The 12147-nt window shown below is 41.3% G+C and overlaps 1 protein-coding gene across 1 annotated transcript in view; it reads right to left on the bottom strand.

Moving 5' to 3' along the window:
* RNF144A (ring finger protein 144A) overlaps positions 1–11946 on the bottom strand; it is a 62166-nt gene extending 50220 nt beyond the window's left edge. Inside the window, exon 1 of the mRNA XM_082302669.1 lies at positions 11843–11946. The gene's annotated coding sequence lies outside the window, so the exon portion shown is untranslated. The remainder of the gene's footprint in view (positions 1–11842) is intronic.
* Between the last annotated feature and the right edge of the window lie 201 nt (positions 11947–12147).

The raw sequence follows: 12147 nt of genomic DNA, 5'->3' as shown, positions 1-12147 counted from the left end.
GCCCTCTCTTCTCTGCCTGTAACAGTGCACTGGTACCTTAAGAGTTCTGTATCCAGCTTGATCCCTACACTTTAGCAGAGTTGCTCTTTTCCATTATGCAGTCCCTCATGCTTCATTGTCTGGAAAACTTTTCACCAAAAAACCTGAATTCAGCCACATCCTGTATACATACCTTTTGGTTTTACTCATCAAAAAGAAAGAAATCATTCTTTGTGGCTACTTACTTATTATTACAATCTGGTAATGACAGACTGGTAAACAGTGTAATTGGATGCTTTTTTTTTTAAGCTTCTGTCTTAGAAATGAGAAATAGTGTCTTGTCTAGGCCCAGTCCTGGAACATCTTGATTCTCAGTTTATTTCCCACAGATTATCTATCTACTTGTTTATATTTTACAGTCAGCTGCTGCTCCATTCACCTGGCAGGCTTTTGCTGATATGCTGTAATGTTTTTGCCAACAAGAAAGCTGTATTGTACAGAGCCACAAGCTGACAGACAGAATTAGGAAACCTGTGTCAGTCTCAGCACAGGGCCAGTGGCAGATGTGGAAAGAAAGGCTGTGGGATCTACTCTCTATTTGTGTGACAGCCCATGGGTCATCTGTTTTTTGTGTCAGCCAAGAGTAGCCAGGAGGCACAAATAGCTGTTAACTCATCTCTCTCTACTTCATCCTGTCAGAGCTTATGATGCAGCTCACAGCCTGGCAGCCACAGGGTCCAAGGACAAATGCTAAAGGACACATAGGAAAGAGGATGAGGTTTGACAGGTTATAAGCACAAGAAGGAATTTCAGCTTTGGATTCTCACTTTACTTATAGTGGTGACAACTTGTGATTATGCAAAACATGTCGTCACCAACCTCCTTAGCTTTGTCAGGAGACAGCATTTCATACAGTCCTACACTGTCACCCCTACTCACAGGGGGAAGGGACATGGGATGAAAGATGAGAACCCACAGCAGCCAGGGGCACAACACACTACTCAAAGGGAAATTCTGCTGTGCAAGGTATTTGACACAAACAAATTGAAGCCCTGTGCCAAGGAGACACAGAGCTACGTCCTGGAAACTTAAGCAAAATTTAAGCGTACAGCTTAGAGAAGAGAGAAGCACATATGAACTCCACGAAAAGCTCTTTGCTGTGCAGTGCCAGCCTAAGTATGCTGTTGCTCAAGCCAGGAGAGGAAATTCCCATGGATTCTCTGAAGCAGAGTAGGCAGCTACCCACCTGCCACAGTCCTTCCCCTCCTTCCCTCTGGTTTACATATGCCAGACCATTTTCTCTTAGCAAGTGCTATTCAGGTTACCACAGCTGAACAACTATTTGACTGGCTGGTTCCCAACAGTGAGGTGCTTTTCATCAGATCAGATGTGGGAAGCCCTTTAAAGACTTTTTAGAGAAAGCAGCTACATGATTTCATGAAGACAGAAAAGCTCAAAGCACAGTGATAAAAGACAATTTAACAGATCCATTCATACTAATACAGGAGATACTGTGTGCTGAAAACAGGGAAATATAATACATTTCTAGCATGATAGGCCAGAAGATTTAATTGCTAGCTTTGCTTTGAACCTGACAACTATTACTACTCTACTAACTCTTGGATGCACTTCCAAAGAAGCTTTGTCATTTTAGATTTTTAAGAAGAGGTGGTTGGATTTAACTATCAGGTTTATTATAATATGTGCAATAGAAAAGCACACCAAATTAAGCCTTTGTGAGAAGACAATTCCCCACCACATACACACCTGCTCATTAAAAAGCTGGAATGGAAAATGTCTTCCCTGTATTTATTTTTCCCTCCAATGAAGAACAAACAATGAAAACCTATGGTTAAAACAATGAAATCACCATTTCATATTCATTTTACTGGATGAGCTTTTCTAAGCCTTCCAGATGATCCCCAAATGCAGTAAAGTTGAATAAATATTGTATGGGGAGAGGTAGGCATATCACATCATTTAGAAAAATAATATAATTGTGTAGGAAAAAAAAATGCTTTTTCCAGATGGCTAGTCTAATTTCCTAGGGAAAATATTAAAATAGTGTAACCACTATTGGGACCTGAGTGTAGTGTAAAAAATGTCTAAATTTTGCAACTTGTCTATCCATCCCTCATAACTGTATGAGAACATAAACCCATTTTTAATTCCTTCATTTACAAATATTTTTAAAGTTATTGTTCGCTTACAAGTAGCAGAGAGAAATTAACTAAACAGGGGTCTAAGGTTCAGTCTGACCTAGAAATCAACACTTAACTTGACTTCATTTTGACAGTCAATCACAAATGGACCAAAAGTTGCCAGTCATCTCAGATACACTGAAACACACAAGGGATTTGACTGAAAGAAAGAAAATAAAGGAAATACACTCTTCCATTTTGAAGACCTCAGATTCACATTCCTGCAATCCTGAAGCATCTACATTCCCTCTTGAAACTTGACCACCCAGAAGGTGGACTGGGTGAAGAGAAACACAGGGGGCAACTCCTCTCAGGCTACAAAGTGACCACACAACACACAAAGGGGCACAGATGTGAACTGCGGTACAACTGCATTTTGCACAGCCTAAGCCAGATGGACTGACTTGGCAATGACTCCATCACTGCGACTGCCAGTGAGCTGCACAGCCAAAACAAAGGCACAACAGAAGGCAAGAAACTGATACAATGGCATTATCCCAAAGCATATGCTCCCTGTAACCCTAGAAGTTTTGGGGATAGTCTCCCTAAGCCTGTTGCATGCGAGCTGTACAGTGACTGTCAGTACTCTTCTATACGTTGTTCCGTGTCAGACATTTCCCAAAGGCACTCTATCAGTTAAGAGAGGACTATGGTTCTTGGATGGAAAAGGGAATTAGACATGCAATTTATCTTCAGTTTTCTGCCTCAGGTTTCCCATGTAGTCTCAAAAACAAGTCAGTCAACCAACACACCCCTCCTAACACACACAGGAGAACACAGGGACAGTGTGTGAAAAGAGGGAATCCAAATCGGAACTGTCATGAAGGAGAATACAGATCCACATACAGAGCACACAGCCCTTTCCCTGTGTAATCATTTATGACAAGGCAAGCAATGCTGCAATTCATAACACCACAGGCCCATTCAACCTGGCTGCCTTCATGGCTAACACCAGACTACCCTGAGAGGGTTCTGGAATAACTCACATCTTTCCCATCATACAGCACTGCTCATTCGCTAACGGGCACATTAAGCCTTCACACATTCAGAGTTCATACAGTTTCAGATGTACCATCAAATGCCCAACATTTGTTTGTTTTGGGACAGACTGCCCCAAAGCCTCTCTTTGCATTTGCATGCTTTGCATATGTGGTACTTCTCCGGAATAGATGACATCTACAAAAGTATACAGCATTCAGATGAAAACAACTGTATTTGTATTATTCTTTTCTGAGGAGTTCATACCTTATTTTCTTTGACAGTTTCATTATATTCCTTAACTGTTAACATCAACAGAAAATATCAACATTCAAATACAGCAAAATATTTTTGGAAATAATTTATGCAAAGTACCCCTATTTCAAAATATCCTCATTTCCTGGTTTCCATGTACTGAATGGCTGCTGAGTAGGAAAAAGAGTATGGAGGAGAAGAATTTGGAAGAGGCTTTTTGTATTATTGTATCAAAAGTAACTTCTTTTACAGAAATATGAAAACAGTATATTCAGGAAAAAAAAGTTCTCTGTTAAACAAGGGTATCTTTCCTGATCCATGCAGACTTTCCATCACTGTAGGTACAGATAATAATTTTAAGTGTCAAGAGCCACCTCAATTAAAGAGAAAGTTAATTTGGCACTTAGACTCCCTAAGCAGATAATGATACAATAACAGAAAGTACTGTTACAAAGCCCTCTTGACCATTTAAAAAATGCATTAAAACATGATGTGCTTTATCTAATGCATACATTAAAAAATTAAGTGTCTGTATAAAATATGAACACTTATAAAACAGGAGCACAAGTTTTAAATTTTTTCTTATTTTCTTGTTACAGCATTTACTATTTTCAGGTAGTGGAATTCTACATATTTTCACTGAATGAAAAAAATCAAAGCCTGATGAATGCCTGGGAACAATCTCGTTGAGTAACTGCCGATTTTCTCCCACTCGAGCACTGAAACATTTGGACAGCAAACACAAAGACTTTAGCTAACATGAAATACCTAAACTCAGGTCTACAGCTCCTACAAAGAGCATTTCCTGCACATTTCCAGGAAGACCTATTTGCTGATGGTCAGATACTAACCTTCTGTAGCCTTTCAGCAATTTACAAGAGCTCAGATACATACTGTCTGGAATTTAAGCCTGCTTGTTTTAAGTTTATTTGATTGTAAAGATTTTTTTTTTTAGGAGAATGATTTCCTCTCTTTCCTGTAAAGCTCTAGATACTGTGAATTCTTCATAAAGAATAGGGCTGGATAAGTCCCATGTTAAGGCAATCACATGAAAACTCCCTTGGTATTGAGAAAACACGTGGATTTTCACATTAGTTGAGATGGTCTTGATAAGACATCCTTATGTGCACACACTGTTTTACTCCAGAACTCTCCAGGTTATAATTTTAGTAACACCCTGTCCAGCACAGCACAAAAACTGTTTTGGGGTTTTTTTTTTCCCCCCTCTGAAAATAGCACCATCTTTGCCCTCCCACAGTTCAAGATCAGAACTGATTGATACCATAGTGAAAATACACTGTTATTTCTACGAAAAGGATGGGTTCAGTCTCATGGGGTGAGAAATGAAGCTGCACAAGAAAAGATACTAAAGGGAAAAAGTAGAGATCCTCACCAACCCTGCTGCCCTTGCAGCAATCCCTCCTGAAGCTGTCACTAACAGCAGCGTTGCCTGCCAATAACATGGTACATCACTATTATTAGCACAACGAAGGGGCACAATAGTTTGACTCTTTCTTATATTGGGAGCTGTGGTGAATCATCCCATCCAAAAGCAACTATTCCTATTAATAAAAGCAACAAGGACATGCCTGTATTGGTCTGAAGACCAATACAGTAGAATCATGGAGGACAGGGAACAAAACCAAAGAAACCCTCAAAAAACCCATGCAGACCTTTCAGATAAGACATAGCAAAACAGTAAACTTTCCAAAAAAGAGCAGACCCTGAAAACACATTTATCTGTAACTATAAGAAAGCGTCACAGCAGTAGTCTAAATCAAAAAGCAGGGAACACAGTCATAAACATTGTATTTCATTCAAATCTGTGAACTTCAGCTTTTTAAGGAGCTAATGGAAATGTGAAGTGACTGATGCAAATATTTAGCACTAAATGACAGTTTGCTAAAAAGACGATCACATTCTTTGGATTTACAAGTCGTATCTGAATTTGTCATTCCTTGATTTTTGACTAAATACGTAACAAACTGAAGTTAGAACTACCTTGTTGCTCCCTCTGAAGTGAGACTTTATTTTTAAGACAATGACGACCGGGAACAAAAGAGAACAGAAGACAGAGAAGTGGCTTATCACACTCCTAGTGACTCTACAGATGCAAAAGGGCTAAGACAGTAAAACCACTAAGAACTATTATGTTTCACTCTCAAAAAAAGTCAGTGGTAAAACATTTAAGAATGGATTTTCAGACATAAATCCATGCAAAGTAAATGGCAAATGCTGCTGCTCCAGTGGGACATCACATCATGGAAGAAAGGAGATAGGTGATGGCAGATCATATATTCTGAACACCACCACAGCTGATGCCCAGTGACAGCAGCAGTTTGATGAAGTCAAGCTGTTTGCTCCAGCAAGCAGCAGAGGTAAAAAACTACAGAGGAGAGAAGGACGAACTCACACTGCAGAGAATGGCTCTCTCAGAGCCACAAGGATCCAAAGTAAAGGGCATAACCGCATAGAGCGGAGACAACAGCATGGAGAGGTGCCACGGTCAGCAGCATTGCTTTGAGCAAGCTTCACACAGCACCAATTTTTCCAGCATAACCTTCCCCAAGGCCAAGATTGACATATCTCATGGTAAAGAGAAACAAACAAGCTTGCAGACTTTAGATAAACTTACGCCCTGCAGGTGAGTATGAACGGATGAACATCCATAAACTTAAAAACCTTCTGAGTGCTTACCATCAGAGCTACAGCTACACCCTTAGGAAGTGGTTGGCTTCAGCTCCCGTAGCAACTACAAGGCTCACCACCATCTTGTGCCTAACCTGTACAGATTTCACTTCTCAGTGATTAACAGGAAGAGCTGACTACTCTGTTTTACCTGAGGCACAAAGCTTATGACCTCAGCTTGGTCTTTGGAGCAAGCCAGAGCCCAGCAGGCTCAAAGTCTGGTCCTCAGTGATCAGTGAGACCAAACTTCAAGATGGAATAAGCATCAACAACCCATTGGAGCTGGCACGTGCATCCTGCAGCTGTGACTGTGGTTATCCTACTTCTCACAGCTTTCCAGCAACAGTTAGTGGGACCTAATGAATACTGTCACGACATCTTCCCTAGAAAGCTAGACTCACACAAACAACTAAGAAACAGTAATTGACACAAGCATAACCTAGTGATTTTAAAGTAGAGAGAAATCACCAGCAAACCTTTCAAAAGATAAGATGTCAATAAATATCTCAATTACAAAGAAAAAAAACTGGAAAGCTTTAATAAAAGCTGTGGCTTGGTTTGGTTGGGTTTTTTTTTTTTTTTTTTAATTTAAATATGGTCTGCCTTTCCACAAATCTAACACACCTTATATACCTTCAACATGTATCTTTGGTCAGCACTTTTTCCACAAAAGTAAGGACAGTACGCATCAAAGGTAAAACTAATGCATAATTAATCTAAGAAAGTAAGTGTAGGTGTTTTCTCCTCTAGGTTCCAACTGCATGACAGGAAATACATTATTCATGAAGGAAGATGATGGTACAACATTAATCAAGTCAGCATGACAAGACAAACAAAGACCACAAGATGTATTCAACAGATACCAGTGTGCAAAAGTGATCAGCTAACTGAAAGGTTCACACAGAGTCTGTTTACAGAAAACACATACTGAGGAGAAATACAGAAATAAGATGGAACTGTTTGAATTTGCGTCCTATTAAGTCTTGTTCCATTTGGGGAACAATCTTTATACAATACAACTACAAAAACAAGTTTCTGGGTGCCTAAAGAATTGTTATTACAAATCAAAATTGTTAAAAGAATTATTTTAAGTCTTGCCTTCTATTAAACTGAAATTCACATAAGCAGGACATATGAAGAACAACAATAAAATAAAATCTTTTATAAACCAATGAATCTTTCCTTTCATATCATGTACTTTTGCCATATTACAAGGCTACTTAGGGCTAAAGACTAAACACTTGCTCTTCTTCATATTCAAAACTATTGCAAAAATATTCAGAAATGAAGGAACAGTATAATTTGAAACGGTGTCAACAATGTAAGTTGATTTGTAAGCAACTGAGCCAGTAAAACTCAGTTTCTTAGGAATGTGTGTCAAAGTTGCAGGAAGAGTTCAAGCTCTCCTTCAGCAGGCATCTTTCCATCTGCTGAGGCTACCTACTGCCAGAAAAGGTGTAGATTTATTGGAAATAAGCTACCACCCTCTCACAAATGCAACTGGAATTGCTCAAAAGATTTAGAAACTAAGAGCAAGAATTAAAGTTACACATTCACAAGAGAGTTGCATGCAATCTCTGTTTTCTCAGAAAACCAGGCTAAAAATATACATACACTGACTGCAAATAGCTTGGTCTTGAACTTGCAGTTTCCGTCATAAGACTGCACTGGAGACATGAGCCTGACCACACAAGTCACAGAGCATTGCTCTCATTCGGTCTGGATGGATGTACTTCTTAATACGGGAATAGAGAGACGAAGGGAAAACTGTTTCCCTTAAGAAGGAAACCCAGACTTAACAAAAGAGGACAAACATTGTCTGAAGCACCAGGCCCAGAAAAATACAGTTGCTTTACAGAATGCAGCAAGACCCCTCCTATCACCAGAGGGAGGGTGCATTTGGGCAGGGAACAGACTCTGCCCACCCACATCACCACAGCCATCCTGTGCGGTCACTAAAGGGACGCAGCCCTGACTGAAAACATTGTGTAGGACAGAATGCAAACACTTCTGATGCTTCTGTCGGACCTACTCCCACCAGATGCTGTTTAGAGTAACGAAAGAGTAAAAAAAAAAAAAGTATTTATATATATACATTACATAAAATATTCTTTAGAGCATATGTTTTATATACATACACATATAAAAGGAAATTAGTATCTGTGAGATTATAAAATCCATACACAGATCCTCATCAGTGATAAAACATGAAGCAAATCAACAGTTAAACAGCAATGACAGAAGTAAGCATAGGAAGAAGCTGATCATGTACCAGATTATCAAGGACCAATAATGGATTTTTGTCTCAATATATTTTCCTAATTCATTTTCATATTCCTCATACTTCCTATTCCTGGCTAAATGTAAGAGTCCTCTACAAGGACTAGATGTGTGCAACAGTATACGATTCTTATCCTACACATGATCTATTTATTAGAGATTGGAGTTGAGATGAAGGCTGGTCAGCTGAAACTGCCTCCAAGAACCATAGTGATAGCTTTCATAACTTGTAGTTCATACTGGAGTTTTATGGTTACAGGAAATAACCCAAATACTCCAGAAATAGAACAGTCAGTAAAATTTCCAAGTGAAATTCAAGAATAAAGACTCCAAAACTATGAAATCGGGCATAGCAGTGATCAGTACAAACAAAGCTGAACATTCGTATGTCGTGAAAAAAATTATGCCTGAACCTGGTAAGTTAGAATTTTATTTTCCAGACGGCCTGCAAAACCCATCTATACTCTGAAGTATTTTAGATGATCCATTGGAGATCATGAAAAAAAGTTTGAAGAAATACATTACAGCTTATTTAATATAAACACAAATCATTTCTGTTCAATATAAACATGATGTAGTTGTATTAAACTGTCATAGTGATACCTGGAGGACAACAGCAAGGTGATTCAATGCAACAGGCTACCACCCACTTGCTATTCTTTGAATGAAAAGATGAAAATACTGCTGTAATAAGGAAATAACATAGTCATGCCAAGACTAGAACCCTCTGAAAAGATATTTTTTCCTCACAGTAACTAAAAGTTACCAGACATATTGATTCACTTTCTCTGTTCCTCATTTTCTTCAGCCTTTTTGAGAAAAGTCTGAACTTATAGTGTTACCACTTTAAGTGGCACCATCAGCAAACAGTCAAGCTATTTGAAAATCCATTTTGTACGATCACTGTCAGCTCCAGAATTTGCTGACTGCATATGCAGAAAAACTGTAAGCATTTTTGATCCCAGCTGATTAAGAAATACAAAAACCCATTCCTATCACTTTGCAGCACGCAGCCAGAGGAGTAAGTATATTTTCAACAGCTCCTCCCAGCCATCAGAAGTGAAAAACAGACATTATCATTATGATCATTTTGTTTGATCTCCGTCAAAAGGTCAGGGAAAGATGAATTTTATGAGCTTGTTTCTGCAAAGCAAAACAGAAAAGGATCCTGCCTTATAAAAAGAACAGCTGAGCACAGCCTCAGTTGGACACGGCAGAATCACTACACCACTCAAACCGAGTGGTGGGTTAGTTTGTAACTGTTTTCCATTTCTTTTTTGTAATTCAAGATGTAAAAAGTAACACAGTGAAAAGCAAGTCTTCTAATGAAACCACAGACTACTAACTCAACTGCATAACTACTGATATTAATCCACAGGAAATATGGTGATAAGTATAACAGGTTCCAATTCCCCTGCTGCATCAGGTCTCTAGGAGAGAAAAGGTCTGTGCTCGCTGACCAGGCTGCAGGATGATCAGAGCCATTATTTTTCCCTGAATCAGCACTGGGAGGGCAAACAAGAGTTTTCTGCCAGCCTATGAAAGCATTCTTGTAAATACAGCAGATATACTGAAGCCATTCATACCCACTGCATGACACTGCAGCCAAAATTCATGTTTAAGACAGCAGCCTTGTCCTTTGGCTTAACTGAAAGAAAAGCTGTCAGAAGTTATAAAAAAAACCCACAAGAAATATGACAAATACTTGGGGGGAAAAAAAACCAACCCACACTTAAAACCAAAAAAGTTAAGCAAACGTAGTATTTTTTCCCCTACAAATGATTGCCTTAAAATACTGAATTAGGCAAAACAACAGTCTCTAAGTGAAGGTAACTTACAATACTGTGCTTCAAGGGCAAAAATCTACAATAAGTGAATACAATAAACATATGATCTGATCTAGCAGCTCCTAGGATATGAATTATGGTGATTTAGAAATAAGGAAAAATCAACCTTCTGTTTTACATAAAGGATGGCTTATACAAAGTAGTTATATCAAATTGAAACACCCATCATTGTAATATTATTTCAATCACAGATGGTTTTTCCCACTCATAATACACAGACTGCACAAGTGGATAATGATAATGAGACATGATGGGAAAGGGGGGCAGTAAAGAAATAAAATTTCATCCCGGGGGCAAGGATGGTGGTGGGAAAAAGCCTGTCTTTTTCAAGACACTCCTAAACAAAAGAACTATTTCTCCCTCCTACCACCACTCTTCTCATGTGATCTTGCTTTTCTTGGATATTTAACAAACTTCATGTCAAGTCACTTTGATACCTCACTGCCAGGAAAAAATAATCTAAGTTTTCCCACACTGTAAAGTCCCATTTAAGTATAAACTAAGCATTTTCATTAAAGGCACAAATCTCCCCCTCACCATACTATAACCCCACACACTCTTTTACCCACCCCGATCACCCCTTCACTAGCTTCTGATGCCTGCGAGAGAAGCATACACAAGCAGACAACCAGCCACCAGAAGTTAAACTACTGATGTAATCTCTCCGGTAGCACTCTGCCCAAGAACATGTAACTTCAGTTCAGCCACTCCTGGGCCAGCGCTGATAAGATAATGTGAAATGAAGCAATCCATTTCACAATGTAAACAGTTGTTTGGCTACACGGAAAACAATATAAACAAATGCATCTATTTATAAATCATTATTTATACTTGTTGTAGAACAGGAATATTATGTTCCAGGGCAGAAGTGACAGTATTTCCAAGAACACAGCAAAAATTCAAACAGCTGGTATCTTCTTCCATCAGCCTTCCCCGCTGACAGTCCCTGTTCCAGTTCTATAGAAGTCATAAACCCATGATGCGGGGCCTGATCTGTTCAGAAACAAGATACCCTTGAGCCAGCGGGTGGGGGGGGGCAACCTCATTATCGTACCTATGGGTTTTTCCAACAGCTCAAAAAAGTCAACAGTAACGTCTCTTCAGCTCAGGGAAGGAAAACGCGAGCCTTTTCCTACTCCTACCACGCCTGCAACCCAAACGAACCAGTTTCTCCCCAAGCTGCACACTTCGCTTCTACCAAGAACACTGGCTGGGGATGGCACTTCACAGACCCCTATACTCGTTACTTCTCCCTCCCCGAAGAATGGCTACTGCACTCCAGGGCACTGGGCTCTTTCGAGGCGTTTTCGCTCATTTACGGAAACCCCAAGACAGAGCACACGCGGGGCTGAGGAGCCGCTGTCATTACGCCCCCGACGCGGCGCTCCGCCGGCGGCAGCGCTTCCAGCCGGCAGCCTGCGCCCTGCCGTGCCCTCCTCACAGCCAGGCACCGCTCCCGACACAGGGATAGGGATAACGCCGCCCCGGGGAACGCCCGGCACAGCCCTTTCCGTAAAGGGGTCGCGGGTCCCCCGCGCGCTCCGGCGCCGCCTCCCGTTGCCCCACCGCCCCGCCGGGGTGAGCGACGACTGCCCACCGCCGCGGGCGCCTTACCGTGCCGCAGCAGCCCCTGCCGGCGCCGGGCGGCCCGCGGCACTGTCCCGCGCTATCCCGCGGAGCCACGGCAGGATGCCGCCGCCCCATCCATGATCTCCACCTCCCGCGGAGCCGGAGTGTGCGCGGCAGGCGCCGCTCCCGGTCTTTTCTCCGGCGGGGGAGGAGGAGGAGAGGGTGGGGTGAGGGCGGGCGGGGGCGGGCGCGCCCGCGGCGGGCGGTCGCCATTAACGGCCGCGCTCGCGCCGCCGCCCACTTTGAAGCGGCCGCGCCGCGCCAGGCACAGCGGCGCCCCCTGGCGGCGG

Source organism: Coloeus monedula (assembly GCF_965178545.1).
Source record: "Coloeus monedula genome assembly, chromosome: 2".
NCBI lineage: Eukaryota > Metazoa > Chordata > Aves > Passeriformes > Corvidae > Coloeus > Coloeus monedula.
This window is presented reverse-complemented; position numbering and strand designations above follow the sequence as displayed.